Source organism: Bos indicus x Bos taurus, chromosome 17 (genome assembly GCF_003369695.1).
Source record: "Bos indicus x Bos taurus breed Angus x Brahman F1 hybrid chromosome 17, Bos_hybrid_MaternalHap_v2.0, whole genome shotgun sequence".
NCBI classification, from domain to species: Eukaryota; Metazoa; Chordata; class Mammalia; order Artiodactyla; family Bovidae; genus Bos; species Bos indicus x Bos taurus.
In genome coordinates, this window is record NC_040092.1 from 12,037,235 (window position 1) to 12,061,830 (window position 24,596).

The 24,596-nt window shown below is 50.7% G+C and overlaps 1 pseudogene; it reads right to left on the reverse strand.

The window, feature by feature from the left end:
* Positions 1-22,047: 22,047 nt before the first annotated feature.
* On the reverse strand, positions 22,048-22,513 carry LOC113875108 (annotated as a pseudogene).
* Between the last annotated feature and the right edge of the window lie 2,083 nt (positions 22,514-24,596).

The window sequence follows — 24,596 nt, forward strand, 5'->3', positions numbered from 1 at the left end:
GGGCGGGAGCTGCAGTGGAGACCCGCTTTAATGGCCCCGGCATTGTCTGACATTTGGGTTTTACTCTCTGAGTGAAGTGCACTAATTACTCCTGTTCGTTCATGAGTCCCACTTAACTACCACTTGGATTTTATGCAGTTCTCTGGGGTTGCTGTTTCTGCGTGACTTCTGGAGACCACGGTGGCATGAGGCAGATGAGTCCTCTTTCCCATCTCCGGCTGGTGACTACCGTGAACTCGAACTGGGTAGCAGCCACATGTGGGGTTGACTCCCTGACCTGCTGCCTCTGTGCTGGGCGCACACACACACACACACACACACACAGCTCTGTCATCCTCTGATCACCTCAGGAGGTAGGCACAATGACTCATCCCCATTTTACAGATGAGAAAACAGAGGTTCCAAGAGCATTGGTAGCCTGGCTCCCCATGTATCAGCTGTGAGCTTCAGTTTCCTCATCTGTAAAATGGGAGTAAAAATAGTACCTGCTTCCCAGGTTATTTGGAGGATGGAATATAAATGCTTAGGGTGGAATATGATGGTTGGAAAGCTCTGGGGATAAGCTGGTGACTATTATAAAGATGACTCCAGGGACTCTCCTGATGGTCCAGTGATTAAGAATCTGCCTTGCAATGCAGGGGGACATGGGTTCAATCCCACATGGGGGAACTAAGATTCCACATGCCACAGAGGAACTGAGCCTGTGCACCATAACTAGAAAGTCCGTGTGCCACAACAAAAGAGCCTGCCTGATGCAATGAAAATCTCCCATGCTGTAATTATGACCCGATGCAGTCAAATAAATAAATATAAAAAATAAATAAATAAATGAAGGTGACTCCAGGGTCAACTTGGGGAACTAGTGAAGGTCCTTGCCTCCCTGGGCTCTGCTTTTTCCTCCCCATTCCCATCCTGGGAGCTTAATTCCTTTCTCTCAAATAGCAACTGCTCTTAAACACTCCCACCTTGGCAGGTATCCTGAGTCTTCATGACTGTAAACCAGCAAGTCTTCTGCCTTTTGAGGGAATATTAGGCTATAGGTTAGGGAATCATATTCAGGGAAAAAGAGGAGTTCTAAGTCCCCCCAGCAAAACCACCACACGTTAGAGCAAAGAGGAACAGTCTTGTCGGATGACCCTGCCTCTGTTCCCACACCCCATTTTATAGACAGGGGAATGGTATCAACCAGTATCTGTTGAAGAATGAATGAATGAGTCACATATGAAAAGCTGGGGCAACACCTGCCAAGCCCTGAGCCGAGCTGCCTGGTAAGGTCACTGAGCATGTGCTCTGGACACCTTCAAGGGGGCGTTGGTCACAAGCCACGAGGTGATAGGTGGCCTTAAAGGAGCAGGGTAGTGGCCCTATGTCTAAGACACAGTCTTTGCTCCCAAGAGCCCAGAGGTAGGTAGGGGAGACAAAGGAACCGTTTGTTGTATGATCATAACACTGGAAGGAAGCCTCTGCACAGCATTTTCTGAGCACTCACTACATGTGAAGATGGATATTACCACGCCCGTTGTACAGATGAAGAAGAAATGGAAGCTCAGAGAGGTTAAGCAATTTGCCTAAGGCCACACAGAAAATGGTTAACATAGAATCCAAACCTAAGCTCCTCTGGCCCAGGACTTTGTGTCCAGGACAGGGGAGTGTCCACGTCTTTAGAAGAGGAGGGAATATGGGGCCGGAAGCTTCCCCCCTGGAATGTGCCGCCTGGGATGGGCAGTGGCCACAGCAAAGTCCACTCATTGAGTCAGAAGCTTCTTAGCCAACTCCCTCCTCTGCACCTCCTCCTGGGATAGGGTTGAAGCTGAGCTTTGCGCCTTTGTGTTACGTCTGGAAAGCGGATGTTCTGTTCCCATGGGGGCTCTGGCTTCCGCTCCACCCCCTGCCAGTCCCCAAATTCCAGTGGCTTTCAGCTCCCCACCAGGCCCTCCAGACAGCTGACATTTTACACCGCCCCTGTGGTCGGCTCTGTGCAGTGATAACAGGATTAGCCCTGTGGAGGCAGATCACTTAATTAAACTTAGGGAGGAAGAACGCTGTCTCCTCTCCTCTTTTCAGCCCTGGGGGAGGGGAGTGGGGGCTCCTAATTATCTGGGCAGAGGGATTTTGCCCCGACCCCCGTAATTCTGACCCAGCCAAAGGCCAAGAACATCCATCCGTCATTCCTTCACCTGTCCCTTCATCCCACAAATATTGACCAAGCTCCTCACCTATGCCTGATGCTGTGCTATTGTGGACATAGATAAATGGTGGACCAAACCGGCTTCCACGCTTGGTTTGGCCGAGAGTTTATTGCAGAAGTTATGCTACACCAGCTCTGAGCCTAGACCTCAAGAGACGGTAAAGTTTCAGCTTTCTCTCATAGTCCTGCCTCTACCTGGAGAACGGGCCTAAGCAAACCTGCTGCTGGAGTGACCCATGGGAGAGAACGGAGTCCTCCCAGCAGTAGCCATTCTAGCTCAACTGTCAGTCAACTGACCCTCAAACATGTAAGAGAGGCTAGTCTCTGTCAGCAGAGCTACCTGCCTGACCCGCAGCAGACCACAGAGGCTTGAGACAGCCCAGACAGAGCCAGGAATGTGACCCCTAGACTCAGGAAGCAATGCTTACTGCTTTTTGTTTCAAGCCACTGAATGTTGGGTTATTTGTTCTGCAGCATTATCATCATAGTAGCTGACTAATACAGCCTCCCTTTGCCTTCTGTATTCATCCAACCTCCCCCTGCACCTCATCTCTTCCTGCTCTTTCCTTCCGTCTTCACTTTGTTCCAGCCATGTTTGGCTTTGTGCACTTATTTTCTTGTAAGGATCTAGCTTTTTCCTGCTTCCTGTTCCTCCTCACCATTCAATCTGGCATATGGGAGGTTCTCAGTCAGCTTCTGCAAAATGAATGAATCAAGTTACATGGGCTTACATCCAGTGGAGGAGGTGATGCTATCAAATCATAAATTCTCCATGCTCTGAGGGAGAATATCCGGGCAGGAGAGGCAGGCTTGACACCTGAGGATTCTTGACACCTGAGCCGAGGGTGAGGAGGCATTGACTAGGTGAAGAGGCATGGAAGAGCGTTTTAGGCAGAGGGAACAGTAGATGCTGAGACCCTGAGACAGGAGGAACATGATAAGCTCAAAGAAATGAGGAGAAATCAGAGTAGGGGTTTTGATTATTTTTTAATAAAAAAAAATCCTTCCTTCCTTTTTTTTTTTAAATCAGGAGGGAGAGGAGTTGTGGGGAGGAGGAGAAGAGGAAGGAGAGGGAAAGAAATTATATGAAATGATGAAGAGTTGGCACTTTTGGGGACCTGCAGTCATGATTAGACTAGGCATGTCTCACTCAGTATTTATAATCTTCCTGGTGACCCTGAGAGGTATCACAACCTGCTCTTTACAGATGGGGAAACCAAGGCCCATGGAAGTAAAGTTACTTGCCTGGGGTCACACAGTGTGTGGTAGAGCTAAGACTCAAACCAGTTTGTCTGACAATAGATTCCGTGTTTCTCTTTAAAAGCTTAGGAGATATTAAAACACACACACACACACACACACACACACACACACACACACACACACGAGACTTTGAGACTCTAAGGCATCACCCATCATGCAATGGGCGACTGTCAGTCATTCCCTTGTGATTTTTTATCTTGATTTTTTATTGGAGTACAGTTGCTTTACAATGTTGTGTTAGTTTCTGCGGTACAGCTGAGTGAATCAGCTATACATATTCGTATATCTCCTCTTTTTTGGATTTCCTTCCCATTTCCCTTGCAATTTTTTATCATTTCTGTTGTTACTACAGTTTGTTGTGGTTTAGTTGCTAGGTCTGATTCTCTTGCCACCCCACGGACTGTATGCAGCCCACCAGGCTCCTCTGTCCACGGGATTTCCCAGGCAAAAATTCTGAAGTGCGTTGCCATTTTCTTCTCCAAGGGTTCTTTCCCACCCAGGCATTGAACCCTGGTCTCCTGCATCAGTGGGCGGATGCTTTACTGCCAAGCCACCAGGGAAGCATATTATTATAATTGAGAGATTACTATATGCCAAAGGCATTATTTATAATTCTCCCTTCGTCCTCTCAATAACCCAGTGAGATGGCTTGTGTTATTATCCCCAGTTTACAGATGGTGAAACTGAGGCTCAGACAAGGGAGTGATTTGCCCAAGCCCTCCCTGGGACAGCACTGGGGTTTGGACTCACTCCTGCGCACCTTAGCCTGCAGGCTCATCTGCTTTGGGTGAGCTTCGGTGATGTTCCCTCTCACACCTTGTGTCTTTTTAAAAAGTTTGCTTGGATGCCTCAGGTCTTAGTTGCTACACACGAGCTCTTCTTTGCAGCATGAACATCTTTCGCTGTAGCTCCCTAGTTGTGGCACGCAGACTTGGTTGCCCTGGAGCAGGTTACCTTCTACAGCAGCATAATTTTCCACCTCATGGAAGGCAAAGTTGGCATTTTTGATTTTTAAACTCTCAATTAACAATTAAACATGGAGTATTAACGCAGTCCTTAAACTTTAAGTAGGTGCCCTGGGGCATGTGGGATCTTAGTTCGGTGATCAGGATTGAACCCGCTTCCCCTGCATTGCAAGGTGGATTCTTAACCACTGGACCACCAGGAAAGCTCCCGGACTTTGTATTCTTTTTTTTTTTTTACTGGTGCTGCGCGCGGCCGGGCCGGCCCGACAGACCAGCTGGGGCCGGGAACCGGGACAACGAACCCGGAACCGAGACCCCACGGGGCCGGAACCGGGGTGCAGGACCGAATGACTCGGACTTTGTATTCTTATGGTCCACATTCTCCAGAACATTCCCATCTGTTATCTCTGGTGTGGGTGAGAGGCGCAGGTGGTAGGCGGAGGAGGGGGTTCTTGATGGGGAAACTGAGGCCCCAGGAGGGGGATGTGGGGGCCTGCCTGGCTGGGATAGTGGGCCTGCCCTCCCTCTGGCCCTCTGAAGCTCTCCCCCTCTTCCTGGCCCCTTGATCAGAGCCCAAAGCCCCCATCCCTCCTCGCGCCCTCCCCCAGGCTCATCCCCCGAGGGAGAGCCTAGGTGGACAGTGATGGATCTGGGCCAGCCTTCATTTTCATCCTCTGCTCTCGCATCCCGGCTGGTTCCCCCACCCTCCGCTTCTCCTCTTGCAGACGAATGACAAGTGAGAATGCCTGTGACCCAGAGAAATTATCTTCCCTTCTCTTTCACTGCATAATTTTCTGCCCTCTCGTCTGGACAAGCCTGGGTGATTTTTAGCTACAAAAAAAGGGGGGGAAATTATCATTCAGGAAAAAAAGAAAAAAACAGAAGGAGGCTCCTAGCGCTCCGACAGACAGGCTGTCTTCTGGGTGAAAATGAGAATTTCCTGCCTTGTGAACTCTGGGGGGACTCGGGGGGAGGGGTGTTCACACTCGCAGGGTGACTGTGGTCCCCCTGGAGGGCGAGGCCCATGGCTCCAGCAAGTTCCAGTGGCTTGAGGCAGCCACAGATTTTTCTAGGGGGACCCCCAAGGCCCACCCCCCAATATAGGCAGGCACCTTGAGGACATCAGGGGAAGATAGCATGGCCCTCAGTCACCTATGAGCACAGATACACACACACACACAGAACTCCCTGAGTTCCTCACCTAGCATGGCCACTTCCTGTGTGGCCTTCGATAAGTTACCCAACCTCTCTGAATCTGTTTCCTCTTCTGCAAAACGGGCATCACTTCGTAATCCAGCCTCACAGTGCCTGGCACTTGGGCAACTTTCCCCCGAGCTTGTGATTTTCTGGAAGTTTCTCTCTCTACCCCAACACACACACACATACCCACACATCCACCAGCACACATAGAGTCACACACTCAGGACCTGCTCCATGGGTCAGCAAGAAAAGTATTATTGACTTTCTTTTTAAAAATCTCTATGTTGTCTTTCTAATTGAAAATTTCAAGCATTTCAGGTAAAGAAAGGCCCATCTGTGTTCTCAAACTTGTATGTGACCACTGCCTATGGTTTGTGTGAGTGCGTGCTAAGTCACTTCAGCCATGTCTGACTCTCTGTGACCCCTTGGACTGTAGCCCACCATGCTCCTCTGTCCATGGGATTCTCCAGGCAAGAGTACTAGAGTGGGTTGCCATGCCCTTCTCCAGGGGATCTTTCCAACCCAGGGATCGAACCCAGGTCTCTTATGTCTTCTGCATTGGCCAGCGACTTCTTTACCACTTCTTTACCACCTGGAAAGTGCCCATTTTTCCAGGCTTTTCCATCAAACATCATGATTATAGACCATGGGTCAGGAAGATCCCCTGGAGAAGGGCACGGCAACCCACTCCAGTATTCTTGCCTGGAGAATTCCTTGGACACAGGAGCCTGGCGGGCTACAGTCCATGGGGTCACAAGGAGTCGGACACGACTGAAGCGACTTAGCACTTGCATGCACAGACACACACCCACACACACAACACCCTGAGTTCTTCATCTGACATGGCCACAAACTGTGTGGCCTTATGTGAATTATGAGGCCTCTCTGAATCTGTTTCCTCATCTGGAAGATGGGCACAGGTATGAACTGTACATGGCAGGGAAAATTTAATGAATTCATACACGTCAAGTGCTCAGAACAGCACCATGCTTCTAAGACATGTTCCGTAGACATTAGCTGTTATTTCCGTTTTCAGATCGTGTACATGGAGCCCTGGGACTCTATGGGTGTATTATTTTTTACTGTTTTTATGGAGATAATCTTACTCTATTTATGAAGCACAAACACACACACAGCACGTAGAAACATATCTACAGTGTATCTGTGGTATTACAGTCTCAATAATGAGAGAGGATAAGAAAGGATTGGGGGAAAAGTATTTAAAAAGTCTTCTGAGAAGGATGATGATGGAAAAAAAGAAAACTGCTGAGAAACCTTGCTGTAACTGATGGAGAGAAGGTTGGGTCAGAGGCTGTGACCTCTGGCAGAAGGATACAGTGCTGGGGGCTCCACAGCAGGGGAGAGGATGAATCCGTACCCTAGTCTCTTTCTCCTCCTGCCTCTTGTCTTCTTCCAGAGCTTCCCGTGGGTCACACGCACCTGAGAGCCTGAGAGGGGTCCACTGATGCACTGCCTCTGGCCCAGCCTCCCGGGCACAGAGCAGGAGGACAATAGATCTGGGCAAACGGATGGTGTCCAGCATCTGATCCTGAGCTAACCTCTACCTCTTACAAGCTGAACCATTTGGGTCAGATCTTTATTTGACACCATCTTCAGCCTGACTTCTCATTGGAAACTTTATCCCTTTCTCCCTGTTGACCCAAGAAATGGGGTCAGAAGGTGTGGGGTTCAAAAGCAGATATGTCAATGATGGTATTTGGGGCAGCTTATGGTTTAATAAGGAGCCAGGCTTGCAAAATCGGCAGTCTACCGCTGGAGGGAGGTAAGGTAAGGGATGTACAAAGGTCATGTGAGGTGAGGAGGAGGCGGAGGAGAGTCCAGGGAGAGGATTCCGGCTGGGCTAGGCACTAAGAGATGGGTAGTGCCCTTCACAGTGAGGCTGGTCTGCCTCTGTGCCTCCGTTCATGCCATTCCACCCTGGAATGCTTATCCTTGCATTCTCCCCCTGTTTTCATTTGACCCGTTTAACTTGAGATCCATCTTGTCCACAAAGCCTTTTTTTCCCCTGAGGTCTGTGCCAACCTCTCGCTTGAGATTCTTTGGAGCTAGAGACCATCCCAGGTTTCAGTCATTTCTGATATCTCTTGGGACAGATGGAAAAACACCTGGAGGGAGGGAGGATAGGGCTGTTCTTGACAGAAGCCCCAGGTTGGAAGCTTCATGCGTGGCTGTGGATTGGCTCAGCAGAGCAGCAGTTCTCAACCCTGGTTGCTCATCAGCATTACCTGGAGAGCCTTGAAACATCACCCATGTCCCAGATGAGTTATTCTAGAACCCCTAGGAGTAGGATCAAGGCATGTGTTTTTATTTTTAATTTTTATTTATATATGTTTTAAAAATGTGCTCTCTCTCAAAAAATATTTAATATTTTTAATATTTATTTTAAAAATATTTATTTGGCTGCCCTGGGTCTTCGTTGAGTTGTCAGACTCTTGTGACCCCCTGGACTTTAGCCCACCAGGCTTCTCTGTCCATGGGATTCTCCAGGCAAGAATACTTGCCTGGAGTGGGTTGCCATTCCCTTCTCCAGAGGAATCTTCCTGACCCAGGGATCGAACCCAGGCCCCCTGCATTGGGAGTGTGGAGTCTTATCCCTGGACCACCAGGGAAGTCCTAAGGGCTGTGTTTTTTAAAATATTTATTTGTTTTCGGCTGCATTGGGTATTAGTTGCGGTGTATGTGATCTTTCAGTGCTACTTGAGGGCTCTTCATCGTGGCGTGCAGATTTCTCTCTAGTTGAGGCACGTGGGATCTTTCCGGACCAGGGATCGAACCTGTGTTCCCTGAATGGAAGTCAAATTCTTAACCACTGGACCACCAGGGAAGTCCCAGGGATGCATTTTAAAGAAACTCCTCAGAGTATCCTAATATGCAGGCAGATGCAGATGAGTCACATAACAGGTTTTATAATTGGACGACACAGATGTGATTAATTATGTATCTTCTTTTTTTAAAAAATGGAGACATAAGTTAAAGTGCACAGCTATGAATTTTTAACCTGTGTAAACACCCACATAACCACAACCCAGACCAAGATATTGAACATCTCCAGTCCACGGCATGCTTCCCAGGTGGCTCAGTGGTAAAGAATTTGCCAGTCAATGGAGGAGATGTGGAGACTCGGGTTCAATCCCTAGGTGGTAAAGATCCCCTGGAATAGGAAATGGCAACCTGCTCCAGTACTCTTGCCTGGAGAATCCTATGGACAGAGGAGCCTGGCGGGCTACAGTCCACGGGGTCGCAAAGAGTCGGACACAGCTGAGCACGCGTGCACACATGACCAGCCATGGCAACCTCCCGAAGCCCCTCCGTCACTGTTTCCGTCCGCAGGGAGACCTACTCTTCTGACTTCTATTACCAGCTGTTAGTTTGGCCTCTCCTTGAACTCTGGACCAAGTGGAATCACAGCGGTTTTGTGTCTGGCCCCTTTCACTCTGTGATGCGCTACCTGTGAGATTCACCTGTGCAGTTGGGTATGTCATTTGTTTCTTTTCCATTGCTGACAAGCATTCAGTTGTGTGAACATGCCACAGTTTATTTACTCACTGCACTGTCGATCGACATGTGGGCGGTTTCCAGCCTTTAGCCTCTGCAATCTGAGCTGCTGTTTAACATTCTGATACAGATATTTCTGTGTCTGTGTCCTGATTTACATGATATTTTATTCTTTTCCTCCTTCACCTTGTTGTTTTTGTTGTTCACTCACTAAGTCGTGTCCGACTCTTTGCGGCACGACAGGACACAACTAACCCCAAATCTAATTTTTGATGATAAATTTGTTTGCACGAGGGAAAAAGAAAGTTAGACTACTATGTGGCCACATTCCTCCAGCGGTAGAAAGGCCTGAGCTGTAGCAGAGCAGGGCAGAAAGCAGAGCTGAGTCCAAGGTACATGGGTTTCTGCACGTCTCCTTGCTTCTTTCCTGAAATCTTCGTATTTTCAATCACACCGAGATCCTGGGATACTTCCTCCAAACCACTGTACCTTAAAACATTCCAGATGATGCTAATATCAACATTAGTTTGATTCTCAGCACTTATGCCACTTCTGGTGTTTTCCAGGCATGGAATGATCATGTCCTGGTTGCCTGCTCAGTCACTCAGTTGTGTCTGACTCTTTGTGACCCCATGGACTGTAGCCTACCAGGCTCCTCTGTCCATGGGACTTCACAAGCAGGAATACTGGAGTGGGTTGTCATTTCCTCCTCCAGGGGCATCCTGGTGGAGAGGCAGCTAAAAGCACACTTTCTTGCAGAGAACGTAGCTGTCATGATGTTCTCAATTCTCAGTCCTGGCAGCTACCTTGAAAGCCACCTTTTATGTCAATAATCCTTTGTACCCAGATGATTTCAACACCCCAGTGAGTATGGACATAGTAGGTCTTCAACACGTTTGTTGATGGAATGTCAACGTGTCGCAAGCTTAGGCAGAGAGCGGTGGGTTCAGCCTCTGAGCCGTAGCGCTGGTCCCACTCCCCTGAGGCATGATGGCTTCTTTTGCTCTACTTGCACCTTGATTTCAGCTGGAACCAGCTTAGGAGGGCAGAATCGGAATGGCCCTGATGCCAGACTCTAGGGAGCAGGGCTCTGTGCTCATCCCATCCTTGTCGTTTGTGCTTTCAACCGTCACATTTCTGAGGCCTCAACTCTAGGAACTCTGAAGTTTGTGGCCATCATATGACTTCTATTTTGAGGCATACCTTCACTTATCAAGGATTTATTAGGCCTCTTGAGAACACAGAACATTGAATACTTTTTGGTTTTTGTTCTACAACAATGTTTATTGTCACAATGTCCCTCAAACCCCAGAAATCCAGGAAATAGCATGAGGGCCTCTGGGGGCTTGTGCAGAAAAATCTTCTTCCTCTCATTCTGATTCACCCTTCATCTCCTTTGGCTTTTTCTCCATCCAAGTTCAATAAATACATGAATTAAAACCCAGAAAGCAGTCTTTCTGAAAGAGTGATGTCTGTCCACAGATAGTTTGCTTTTGGATGAAATCAGGATCACATGTAAATAAAGGGTGTGTATTGATCTTGATTCATCTCCTCTTAGCCCTTCCTGATAAATATGGCACTTGAAGCAGAGAGATTCAAGTAAACAGTAGGTTCATTTGTCAAAGATGGCTCTTCCACACTTGGTGCTCCATGTTAGAATCTCAAGGCTGATGCTTTAAAAAATATATATATTTTTATTTATTTATTTGGATGTGACAGGTCACCCCACTCCAGTACTCCTGCCTGGAAAATCCCATGGACGGAGGAGCCTGGAAGGCTGCAGTCCATGGGGTCGCTGAGGGTCAGACACGACTGAGTGACTTCACTTTCACTTTCATGCACTGGAGAAGGAAATGGCAACCCACTCCAGTGTTCTTGCCTGGAGAATCCCAGGGACGGGGGAGCCTGGTGGGCTGCCGTCTATGGGGTCGCACAGAGTCGGACACGACTGAAGTGACTTAGCAGCAACAGGCCTTAGTTGTGGTACTCGGGGATCTTTAGTTGTGGCATGAAACTCAGCTGTGGCATGTGGGATCTAGTTCCCAGACCAAGGATCGAATCCAGGCATTGGGAGTGTGGAGTCTTAGCCACTGGACCACCAGGGAGGTCCCAAGTCTGATGCTTTTGAACTCAGACTCATAATCCATAATCCATATTGTTATTCACTTCTCTCCAGCCCCAATTCCCTACTCTAGGTACCAGCCCAGGAGGGCTTTTGACAACACATAACAGAAAAACCAACTAACTGTATCTTAAATGAACGGGGCCGAGTCGGGGGGCATTCTTCTCATATAATAAAAAATCTAGAGGGGAGTGTGGATTATAAATAGTTTGTCTGTCTTTGTGATTCTCTTGACCTTGCCCTCAAAGTTGCAAAACGGATGCTGCAGCACCAACCATCACATTCAAGTTAAAGGCAAAAAGAAAGATGCTGCAGTTTCACTCTCTCTTTGTCAGGAAAATACAAACTTTCCTAGGAAGCTTCTAGCAGATTTCTGCTTATGTCTGATTGCCTAGAACTGTCTCTCAGATGCCTCTAGCTGCCATGGGGAGAAGGGGGTTGGGAAAGCAAGTGGAGGGCAGCACAGGTGAAGGAGATTGGAAACAACTGTTTATCCCCAGCATCTGCCACATCTTTTCTCTACCCCACCTCCCACACGTCACTGTTGGAACCTTTATGTCTTTCCTGTTTGAGAGAATGGCGAGCCCTCGACAGTCGCCTCTAATTATCTCCCGTGTCCGTTCTTTATATCATCCACTCTGTTCCAGGAACCCTGGCCAACTTTCTGTCCTCAAAGAAAGGCTCCCCTGCTTCTTTGGATTCGCTTGTCTCTCTGCCCAAGATCCTGTGTCCCACCTCCACTTCCATCATGCATGAGTGGTTTCTTTTCAATCTTCAAGTCTTGGCTTAAATTTCACTTTTTTAGCATGGCCTTCCCAGACCAAAGTTGGCCCTTTCACTAACCCTCATCCCTGCGTGAAATCATCCATGTATTTGTATGATTTGCCTTATCACCTCTCTCCTCATGAGACTTAGGGAGTGCAGGACTTTCTGTTCGAGCAGTATGTCTCTCCATGCGAACCACAGTGCCAGGCTCCCCAAAATATTGGCTGAATGAATAAATGAAAAGGTGGAGGGAAAAAATGTCAATAGTCTCAGAACTGTTTGCAGATACTGGCAAGTGGAGACTATGGTTAAGATAAAACCAGACCTTCAAATGAGAGCACTTTTGTTAGGAGTAAAATGCGTGTACACACACACACACACACACACACACACACACTCTCTCTCTCTCTCTCTCCAAAATAAAACAAAAGGAGAAAAAAGCAAAGGAATTTTGAGTCATAATAAAGGCACCCTCATACTTGCCATCAGCCTTTTTGCTTCACTCCTGTCTTGAGGCCCACAAGGGGGATGACAGGTAGCATCCATGGGTAGATAAATAGAACTAATCATTTGCAGCGCTGTCTTATTTTTAGGCCCCAATGCATTTCTTTTCACATGGCCCCAGCGTTGCTAGCTTGTGCTAATTGGACCACGGCATGGAGGGACCGGGCTTTATTTCATGCAAAATGCACGTGGGGCACCTTTGTTTGAAAATAGCTTGCCTGAAAACCACCCAGCCCAGGCTTAGCAGGGTCTCAAAGCAGGAGTGGTTCCTGGCCCACGAAGACCACTGTAGCTGCCCTGGCTTCCACCTGGCAACCTGCTACCTGATGTCCCCCTTCTAAGGGATCATCTGCATGAGAGGTCATTCCCAGTAAACTTTAACCCCTCGAGGCCTGGAGCATGTCTATCATCTTTGCCACCCTGGTGTCTGGCACCGAGAGGGCCTGGGTTCGATCCCTGGTTGGAGAATTAAAATCCCACATGCCACCCAGTGTGGCCAAAAAAAAAAAAAGTAATTGAACTTGCACTATGGCATATTAAACAATATTTAAACAAAAGAAGAAGAATGCTGGGTGCAAGTCCCCAGACCCATGAACACAGAGCAAAGGGAGCTGGAGCTTTTTGTAAAAGGGGGTTAGAAAGAAGCCTGGGGATGTCTCCCTCAGCCCCTGCTTTGGCCTCTGGAATGTTCTGGGTTTGAGAACATCAGTGAAGGGAGACGTGAGAGAAGCAAGTGGGCAGAGAGGGGAGCAGGGATCAGGGTCTGCAGTGTGGCATCACATCCCTTCGAGGGCCTCTGTGGGTGGGACTCCTGGACCGTTCTTCAATCTCCTTCCTTCCTGGACAACCTCTGTGGACAAGGCTCAGCTCCTTCTCCAGTTGCTGGGTCCCCTCTGGTCCAGCCAACTTTGCCACCTGACTTTGCTCCCCCCAATGTTTGGGGGGCATCCACGGAGGGGGACCTGGGACACTGAACAGCCACAGCTGGGGCAGAGCTGATTTTTCTGCGTGTCTGGGTGGCCCCGGGGGATGTCCAGGGGAGGGGGCTGTAGCCAGGCAGGGAGTGGGCGGGGCTGGGACAGCATCTCTCTTTCCAAGGACTAGAGGGACAGGAGCGGGGGACATCTGGGCCTTGCCCGGAGCCCACGGAGGAGGCTCAGGGCTCTTCTCTCCAGCAATGGCCCTCCTCAGAAGCAGAGGAAGGAATCTGAATAAAAAGGAGCCGCAAGGAGAGAGTTGCCCACACCCCTCCCCACCACCACTGTTTCCAGGCGACACGCGGTCTGTCGCGGTCGCTGTCATACAAACCCTCTTCCCGTAAGACGGCGGGTCCCATGGGGAGAAGGGGTGAAGTGGAATATTTTATCAGCCGTGTACATATGTAACCAGAAGTGGGGCTGAAAAGCAAAAGCTCATTTCCCTGAATAGGGGGAGGGGGGCGGGGGTGGAGAGGGCTGGCGGGGTGGCTGGAAGGGACTTATCTGCAAGAGGTCAACAACCAGAACACGGATGCGACTGTGGTTTTCACTCTCTGCATTGTCAGCTTGGAAAACCTTACCACTGTGGGCTGTTCTAGGGGCGAAGTTTAAAAGCCATCTTGTTTTTGTATTAAAAATAAGAATCTGATATAGATAGAAAAGGTGAAAGAAAAAAAAAAAAGAGTAAGAAATATTTGAAAACTGAGCCACGACAGGAGAACGATTCTTGGGGAGAGAACGGAGTCGAGTTTCCTGTTCACCGGCCACTTCTCACCCATGTTTGACAATAGCTTTGCTCCTGTGGGGAGCAAGCTCTAAGTGCTGGCTTCTTGGCGGTTGACGGTCCAAGTTCATCCTGATTACCGGTGGGTCACTGTGGTGCTTGGACACAGAAAATCGGGCATCCTTTGGGGGTCAGGGAAGGCAGGAGGTTGTCTGGGTACACGGAGTGGAAGGTACAATCTCTCCTCTGCTTTGAAAAAAAGGCAGCTTCTCTCCCCTGCCTTGGTGAGTGCCATCATTCAAGGGTCTAAAGAACTAGGGAGAAAAAATTAAATAATGTCTTGAAATGCTTGCTTTGCCCAAGAGTTACCAGCCCCTCTGCTAGGGGTAAGTGACCACTCAAACAGCGTGTCGTGAAGGAGGCTGGTTTACTTTATAGCTTAGTCTTTTGTGCTAGTTGGGGACATGCAGCAGGAGAGGGCAGAGATCCACAAGCTGGCTGGGAGACAGGAATGAAGCATTCTTCTGAGAACTGGTCATATAGCCATTTCCAAAGAACAGAGCAGAGACATGATCAGATGGGCAGACAGCACAGCCTCCAACAGCTCTGCCCTGACTCAGGCTGGGGTCCGGCTGCCAGCTCATCCAGAAGTTTGTGAGATTATTAAAGTTAAGTGAGGAGGGATGGAGAGTGAGCATGAGAGAGAGAGAAGGAGAGAGAGGGAGAGAGAGGTGAGAAACACAAGAACCCATCTGGGCAATGCATCACATTGAAATTGCCCCGCATTAAAAATTCACCAGCCAGTGAATTTTCAAGGGATTTGTAGTAATTAGATGACAAAATGCTGGCAAATCTCAGGCTTGCCAAAGATGTTACTCAGGGGTCAAAGACTCGACACTTTCGGCTGGGTAATTTGTAAGTGTCAATCACTCGCTGCCATCAGAGAGAAGGGAGCGATCTAACGGCTGCATTCTAACTAAGTGGAGGCGCGAGCCTTCAGCCGGCCGTCTGCCAGCAAACCCCAAGACCCCGTGGCCGCTCCGTCTCTGGCGCAGACAGCGGCTGCGGCCCCTCCCGGAGCCCCTCTGGCCAACTCAACTTTCTAACTTCTTGTCTGATTGTATTCCCCTTTGTCACTTTCAGAAAGCAGCTTGCCAAGAGTTGGATGGACATGCCTCCTTCACGGAGGGGAAAGGGTCCTGTGGCTGGCTGATGCTGGAGGGCGAAACAACAGGGGGCTCTCTGTGCCTGGGAGGGCCCTCGGGCCTCAGTCTTCTCATCTGTGAAGTGGTGGTAAGACTCGCCTGGCAGAGCCATCCCGACTGAAGGAGAAAGAACCTACTGGCTACTTGCAGAACTGATTCCTTTGCAGGGTGTCCATATGCTGTTGTCCCAAGTGATGTGCTGGGCTCTGAGGACTTACCAGTGGCCAGGAGGACGCATCTGCTCTCCGGGAACATTCTAGTTGATAGGGAGGAGGGACGAATAATAAATCATCAATAAGGATGTCTGAGGGTGCTAAATGCTAGGAAGAAAATGAAACAGAGTCAGAGCAAAGAGCAGGTTGGGTAGTGGTGCTACGTTATACGGTGGAAGGACAGGCCTCCTGAAGGAAGCAAGGGCAGGGAACGCTCACCAGAGGGGCTGCAAAGCGAAGCCCCAGGGGCCCAGCTGGATGATTCTGTTCTGAGAAATATCGCAAGGCTGGAAACTGGGACAAAGACAGGCAAGAATACGGCGGGGCTAGACTCCTGAAGACTTTGATGCTTTGAGGTTCCATGAGGCCAGCCTCAATGCAACCGAGCTTGGACAGTCCCTGGTTAAATCTGATTCTGGTTCTAACAGGGAAGAACAGTGTTTGGAGATGCCCGTCCATGGCTGGCGGGCCTGGGCCAACACTTGCTGGGGGATCTCATTTCAGCTGCTCCGGCTGGCTGATTGAAAGTGAGTTGCAAAGGGGCCCAGTGAGCCGGAAGGTAAGATGATGCTGTCAGGACTGTGGCTGGCCTGAGTCTCCCTGGACCCAAGATGTGGGACCCTTTTCAAGATAATGGGCCCAGAAAGACCCCTCTCTCCCTCACTGCTCCGCCCATCAGGGTGTTTTTTGAGAAGAGCACTGGCCATGGAGTCAGATAGACTCTGGGCTCTGAAGGCTGACTCTGCTGCTGCTACTGCTGCTAAGTTACTTCAGTCGTGTCCGACTCTGTGCGACCCCATAGACGGCAGCCCACAGGCTCCCCCGTCCCTGGGATTCTCCAGGCAAGAACACTGGAGTGGGGTGCCATCGCCTTCTCCAATGCATGAAAGCGAAAAGTGAAAGTAAAGTCGCTCAGTTGTGTCCGACTCTTAGCGACCCCATGGACTGCAGCCCACCAGGCTCCCCCATCCCTGGGATTCTCCAGGCAAGAGTACTGGAGTGAGGTGCCATTGCCTTCTCCGAAAGAGTATGTCTATGAGCAAAAGAAGGCTGCAGCTGAACCACACTTAGGGGGATGAACCAGGGGACAAACCTCTGCTTTCAAAGAGCTGGAACAGGGTGTCTTTGTACGGTTTGCCGCCTGGTTGGCAAAATAAATGTCCAAAGCGGAATCTATAGGCTGGGAATATTTATGTATTTGGCGAATACTCATAGTGGGTCTGGGGAGGGGCCAGGGCCAGTGTCTGTAAATCACTTTCTCCCTTGAGCTCTTCCTGGGTATTTCACATTTGTTGTTGGTGAGGGCAGGGCACCGTGCTGGGCGTATTTATTCCCCTCACCCTCCTCCTTACCGAGGCCTGGGTCTCCATCCCATCGAGCCTTCGCCGCAGGTTTAACTGGGCTGTGAAACTGCTCAAGGGGAAAATGAGAAACTACCCAGTGTTTCATGGGAGGCAGTGGGCTGGGCTTCCCGAGCCCCGATGGCCGACCCTCACCCTGCCCCCTCCCCAAGAAGTGGGGGGAAAACTGGAAGCCCTGGGACCAGGAGGCAGGTGTCCCAGCACCCGCAGCCTCCACGAGGAGCTCCCCTGCAGCTTGGAGGCCTGCAGACTCACTTGAGATGCAAATGAAAACCAGCAGCAGCAGCAAGTCGGCTCAGCTATTCCCCGGGCCCGCGTGAATATCGCCCGTCTTTCATTTTTGACCGGGGAATTTGAAGCTGACCTGGCATCTCCTTAAGAATTGATGGGACCGACCATGAAGTGAACACCGCTGATCGCCCCCCAAACTCTGCCATTTACTGAGCACGTACTGCATAACAGCCACTGAGCTGAGGTCCCCGGTGAACGTCGGTTCAGCCGGTCCTCACAAGGACCCGGGGAAGGTGGGTGACTGTTGCCTCAGCAGTGAGCCAGCCCCCGAGCCCATGTGAAGGCGTCCCGCCTGCCCACTTCTGGTGTCCTCTCCTTGCTTTGATCTCCACCCCTTCCCTCTGCCTGATCTTATATCACAGGCCTTTCAGGGATGGACCCAGACTTTGTGATGAAGGCATCTGACCTTTTCACCTCCTTGGGTCACAGAGGCTGTGGTCTGTAAGCTACTGGTTTGTTGTCCTGAATCAGAGAAACAGCCTCAATCAGAGTGGTGGGCAGGGGCCCAGAGGACTCTGGAAACGTGTCCTGGTTGCTGTCTGGGCAGCAGAGGCAGCGGCTTGTTCAGGGCACACAGATTTCCGAAGCCAGAGCTAAGCTCTGGATGACGCAGAGTGTGTGTGCCTGGCTTCCCGTCGTTTGCACACTGGATACACAGACACACGCACACCTCATCAGAACTGGGAAGATCCCCAGTGTCCCCAGGGCGTCCCCCTGCTCAGCAGTCTCAGCTGCCACAGTCCAAACCATCAGCTCCTGGCCAGCCCACGGGCCCCAAGGGAGGCTATGTCTGCCCCTCCTCTCCGTGGTCCCTGGGACCTGGCCTGGGGAAAGTGCCAGTCAACCTTCTCTCTCAAAGCCCTTGGCTAATGGTGGATGGGGCTAATGGCTAATGGAGCTCCTGGATGAATGTCAAGAAGACCCGGCAGGAACACCCCAGCCTCTAAGGAGCCAGGAGACTCCAGGGATGTCTCTGACATAGCCCCGAGCCTCACTTTTCCCATCTGCAAAATGGGGGGAAAGAGCAGTGCCCGTGGGCCACAGAGCTGTGGTGAGGACTCAGTCATTGATCATTGGACTGAACTGGATCATTGAATCCCCAGGTCCAGGACTGAGCTCTTAAAGAACGATGGCTGAGTCATTAGGACTCAGACCTTAGCCCCGAGACTCTGTCACAGGTGTGCCCGGGAGGCTCAGGGTCTTCTAATGTGGGCTGCAAATCACTCAAGTCCTTACTCTGGGTTGACCACCATCCCTGATGGAACTGGCTGCCTTTGGAGACAGAGCGCAGGTTCTCGATGGGAGTCTGAACACCGATGCCGCCCCCACACCCATGGTGAAGAGGGGGCAGGAGGGCAGGTGCTGCTTCTTGAACAGACTGCATCCTAACAGTTAGGGACTGTGGCACCAAGGTGGAAGACCCCAGAGAAGTGAAGGATGTAGTCTCTGCAGGCCTCCACGAGCTCTGTTTAACAATTCAAACACTCGGACTTCCCTGGTGCTCCAGTGGCTAACACTGTGTGTGTGAAGTTACTCCAGTCCTGTCCAGCTGTTTGGGACCCTATGGATCGTGTAGCACACCAGGCTCCTCTGCCCCAGGCAAGAACACCGGAGTGGGTTGCCATGCCCTTCTCCAGGGGATCCTCCCGATCTGGGGATCTTCCCAATCCAAGGATCGAACCTGCATCTCTTGAGTCTCCTGCCTTCACAGGTAGGTTCTTTACCGCTAGCACCACCGGGGAAGCCCCAGTGGCTAAGACTCTGCGCTCCCAATGCAGGGACCTTGGGTTTGATCCCTGGTCAGGGAATTAGATTCTGCATGCCACAACTAAAGATCTTGCATGACCATATATACAAATATATATATATGTATATAATCTAAACACTCCAGGTGCAAGAGGAAAAGGGACGGGCTCTGGCTGCCATCAGCCTGGCTGGAGGGAAGATTCCAGCTCACAGGAACAAGCAGGAAGGGAGGCTCAGAGCCTCACCAGGGCTTTCTCAGACAGGCGGGGCTGTGTTCCCACATTTGAGAGACAGCAGGCAGAGGCAGACACGGAGGCTGGGTGGGGAACAGCACATCTTGGAGTCGGCCGCCTCCTTCCAACTCTGGCTCACCTTGGAGCTGTGTGGTCTTAGGCACGGCAATTAACCTCTCTGGGTTTCTGATTCCTCAACTGGAGGTGCGGATGGTGATCATGGTGCCTATCTTGTGAGGTGGTGAAGGATTAAGTAAACAGATCCATTGTTAGAGCAGCGCTGCTGATGGTCACTTAGGATGGCAGATGAGTCAAGACCACAGTAGGGGAGGCCGAGGGAAGGAAGGAAGGGTCTTCTCCCAAGGCCCACTGTGTGCCAGGGGCTTTATGTCTCTTTCAGCCTACAAATGGGGTCAGTGCTCAGAGGTTCAGTGTCCAGCCTGAGTCACACAGGGGGGCGATCACCCACCAAGGCCTGCTCTCTGAATCCTCCAAGGTGGGCGCTCCTGTCATTCCCATTTTACAGAAGAGGAGACTGAGGCACAGAAAGACCAGGCCACTTGGCACCGAGGTCACAGAGTTCACTGTAAGCTGTCGAGCTGGGATCCAGCCAGCAGTCTGGCCCTTCCCACTCAGTTGTGCCTGATTCGGATTCACAGACCTCGGGCTGTGGGGAGGGTGGGTGAGCTGGGCGCTCATGGGATGTGCCCACAGCTCTCAGAACCAGGCCTTCCTCACTTGGTATTGAGTCTCAGTCTTTCCAAGATGGTCTGCCCCTGGCAACGTCTCTCCTGGGGTCTCTGGTTGGTCCCCATGACCATGGTTAGGACATCCCCGAGAGAGGCTGACCCAGCTTTCATTTGGGGTCCCACACCCTCCATGCCTGGCAGCCACCCTCAATGATGGCAGCGTGGGTGCCATCATCTTCAAAAGACCCCATCCCCTCTCCCCAGCCCCTTTCACGTGCTCTGGGTCCAGGGTCCAGGGCCTGCCCCCAGCTCCCCCAGGGTGCTGGCTGCTGGGTAAGGGGACCCCCACTCCCCAAGCCATCTGGCAGCCCCACGAGGGTGCGAGCGGCCACGCTTGGACCGCCTTACCGTCTGCAGCCCTGCCGTCAGGTTTCCGGATTCTGGGCACATCGTGACCACACCTGCCTGCTGCCTGCACTCTCCTTCCCCGGGCCCCGGTTTGGGGTGAAAGCCTTGCTTATTAGTCAATCTGGAGCCCACTTACTGTGAATTACCAGGCCTGATTGATATTCATGAGTGGATACGTCTGAAACCTCAGTCAGCTGCCACGTGACTCTGCCTTGGGGAGGCGGCTGCTCTGAGGATACGGGGACCTGAGCCGCCCCGCACGCAGCAGGGCCCCCGCCTCACAGCTGTCCATCCCCAGCCGTGGATGGACCGGGAGGTGAAGTAAGGCTTTCCAGTCTGGATGGTGGCAGAGAGGAGGGGCCGGGCAGAGAGTGGGGAGCAGCCAGATGGTTTCCAGACACTAGGAAGTTCAAGTCTGGCCTCTCCGAGCAGGAACCAGGAGGAACCACTTTGCAACGCTCCCTCTCTGCCCTCACTGCCCCCCACCTAGATTACCAGCTTCCAAAGGCCAGGGCAGGTGACCTAGGGATTGGACAGGAGCCAGGCTGCAGAGGTTAAACCCCAAACTCCGATTTTCAAATGTTTCCCAGAGAAAACAGGCTTTGAACGGACTGAGTCTTGGGAACCGGAATGAACTGGATCTGGGTGTTGAAAGAACCTGGGGGCTTTTTTAAAAATGGGGGGATGGGAACCATGTCCCACACACAGGACGCTCAGGTCGCTGTGGGGAGGGGTTGGCTCCCCTTTGAGGAGGATTGGGATCGAGCGTCCCCCAGCTGGAGGGAATCTCCCAGTGACCCCGGGCAGTGTTGGGGCCCACCCAGCTGTGACGATCAGAGGGCAAAGAGCACAGACCCTCCATGCAGGAGGTTATAAACTCGCTGGTCCACTGACAACTGGGGGCTTGATGAGCTCCATCTGGGTCCCTTGGCAGCACGAACACTCCTGAAGTGAAAAGACACATCAAGGAGGCCAGACTCACCTGTCTGGCTAGAATTTTCCTGGTTTTGGGAATTTTAAGAGTCTCTGAATGGCCTGCTTCTCCAGAGGCTGGACTAGGGATGACCTTTTTTTTTTTCCAAATATGAAAATGGGTATTTATTATAGAACAATTTTTAAAGATTAATTAAAGGCTTTAAACAAAAAACAAGCAAAAACATAATTCCACACACTGACGTTGACTTGGTAGCATGGAAATACTTCAGCCCGAACAGGCATGTTCGTCTTTGATGAATTGACACATAATAAATTCTCATGACATGATTCCAAAATATATGTATGAACCAACGTGATGTGATTATAAACATAAGTGAATTTAAACCCTGGTACAATGGCACCCCACTCCAGTACTCTTGCCTGGAAAATCCCATGGATGGAGGAGCCTGGTGGGCTGCAGTCCATGGGGTCGCTAAGAGTCGGACACGACTGAGTGACTTCCCTTTCACTTTTCACTTTCACGCATTGGAGAAGGCAATGGCAACCCACTCCAGCGTTCTTGCCTGGAGAATCCCAGGGGCGGGGGAGCCTGGTGGGCTGCCGTCTGTGGGGTCGCACAGAGTTGGACACGACTGAAGCGACTTGGTAGTAGTTAGTAGTAGCATTAGTTTACATGAGTTCAATTTAAGGTCAGTGACTTGGTGGGAACCTCACACTTGCGGACAAGCTCTCGAAGGCTTCCTTTTTTTTTTTTTCCTCAACAAAAGCTCTCACATGTCTATCACTAAGCCAAAACCCTCGTTGAGCAACACTGACAAGAGAAACAGCCTTCCCACCTGTCCCATAAGACACACGTGCCTGTTCAGACAGTCGTGACGTTCTCTCTACTGTGGTGTGATCAGACACAAGCGACCTCAACACCACATACATGGGTGTCACTTCATATGCGAGGCTCCTTGTAGAGCCAGCCTGGTTCTTCTCCAGTGTCTTCTCTTGGGGTCGTGCCTGATTTTATTACCAGTATTCATTCGAATCCACTGGTGAATGGGATGATTCTGCTTTTGGTTCCTGGCCAGGAATGGCCTGAAAGTCTTGTGAGAAGACATGGAGAGGAGCAAATTCAGCCATACATAGGATGGCCAAGGGGCTTCCCAGGTGGCCAAGTGGTAAAGAATCCACCTGCTGACACAGGCGATCCTGGTTCGATTCTTGGGTTGGGAAGATCCCCTGGAGGAGGAAATGGCAACCCACTCCATTCTTGCCTGGAGAATCTATTCTTGCTTGGAGAATCCCATGGACAGATAGAGAATCCCGTGGACAGGTAGAGAATCCCTCTATTCTTGCCTGGAGAATCCCATGGACAGAGAGCAGCTTGGCGGGCTATAGTCCACGGGGTCGCAAAGAGTCGGACTCAACTGAGCGACTGAGCACAGCGTGGTGGAGATGAGAAGACAGCTTCCTTAAGTCAGCCTCCATCTGCTTTAAAACCATGGATTTTGGGGTTTGTCACAACAAGGGAACATATACTCTAAATGCTACACCGTTTGTCTTCAAGGTCACCACAGCTGGCTATATTCCTATCTGGCTCCTGTTCTTCAGCTGAGCACCAGGAGAAGCTGGCTAAGCATCTCAGGGTCTACAGAAGGTCTTGCAGCTCAAAACTGTTGCGGTGACATGTTTATTCCACAAGAGCTGGGCGTGAAACTCAAGAGTAGAAATCCTGGAGCAGGAGGAGCCACACATCCTAGCTCCTCTGGGGAATCCAGTTTGAGAATCATTAAAGGAACCAGTGTTTTAGGCTATGTCTTCTGTGGCCCACCACTTCTCAAGCATCCTTCCTTCTTCCAAGCAGTCAAAACTTTGACTGTGGGGCAGTGGCCAGTGTAGATGCCTGGAGGGAAGGAGACCTGCCTTGTTCCAGCACCTTCCTGGAGTATTCCTTCAGTCCTCAAGCCTGTTTCCTCATCTGCCTCGTCTCAGACGAGACTCAGCCCTGTGTTGCGGTGCAACACCCAGATGTGCAAGGTGGTGGAAGCATCATGGCCTGGAATCTTCTGGGGGGACCAGGAGAAGGGAAGGGCTCCTGACAGTTCCCAGGGAAGGAAGGAGCAGCTGCCATCCAGAAATCTGCACGACCACAGAGAAATGTTTGCTGTTGGCCTGAGCCCAAGGATGGGGCACCGCAGCCCCAGAGGATCGTTTTCATGAAAGCTGCAATTAAGGGGAAATGGGGTCTATTGAGGAAGCTGGAGGGGATGTAGCCCTGGCTTCTGGCGATGCTCTAATTAGATCGCAAGGACCCTCTTATTTTGCCACTGAGCCAGAAGGTCCTGGTCTCGGGGCTTGCGCTGGGTGGTGGGTGATGGTGAGAGCCTGCCCAGGCTCGGGGGGCACGTCTGCTCCTAGGGGAATGGGGTAACGACAGTGCCTGCTGGTCTAGTGCTCGCCACGTGGCAGGGATCACACTGTACCCGTTTGATTCTCTCAACCTCGGGAGTCGTAGGGCTGTCGCTCTCAGTTCATGGATGAGAAGACAGGTTCAGAGAGGTCGAGGAGCAAGCTCAAAGTTGTGCTGTAGGTAAGCAGCAGAGGTGGGTTCCAGCCTGGGGAGCCTGGAGGGGTCTGGGCAGAGGCGGCAGGATGAGAAAGGCACAGAATGGGGAGCAATGCTGCGGTGTGACCTTGGGGAAGCCACCGGCCCTCTCTGGCGCTGGCTTGCTGAGCTGTAAGATTGGAAGGGCTTGCTTTAGATCAGACAAACTTGACGTAGAGGGCCAGAGAGTAAATATTTTGGGCTTTTCAGGCCATACAGTCTCTGTTGTATTAATAACTACTCAGTTCTACCAAATCAGCAGGAAGGCAGTCTAGACCATCTGGAAGCCAATGGGTGTGGCTGTGTGACAATAAAACTTTATTTACAGAAACAGGCAGCAGCTTGATCTGGTCCACAGGCTGCAGTGTACAAACTCCTGGTTTAGGTCACTCATGTTCCTTCTCTACCACTTCTTTATATCACATTCATGTTCTTAAGGATTTTCTTTATACAAACTCACTTTTTTTTTTTAACCTGCTCCTTACAGTTTAGCAAAACCATTGGCTTGATGAGCTAGCTGTGTATTCCTAATTGTAACATACATGTGAAAATAAACCCGTAAGTTAAAAAAAATAAAAGCTCATGGACTGCCTAAAATCATCTCGTGTACCACGGAAGGGGTTTTCCAGTGGTTCAGTGGTAAAGAATCCACTTGCAAGGCAGGAACCACAGAAGACGTGGGTTCAACCCCTGGGTCA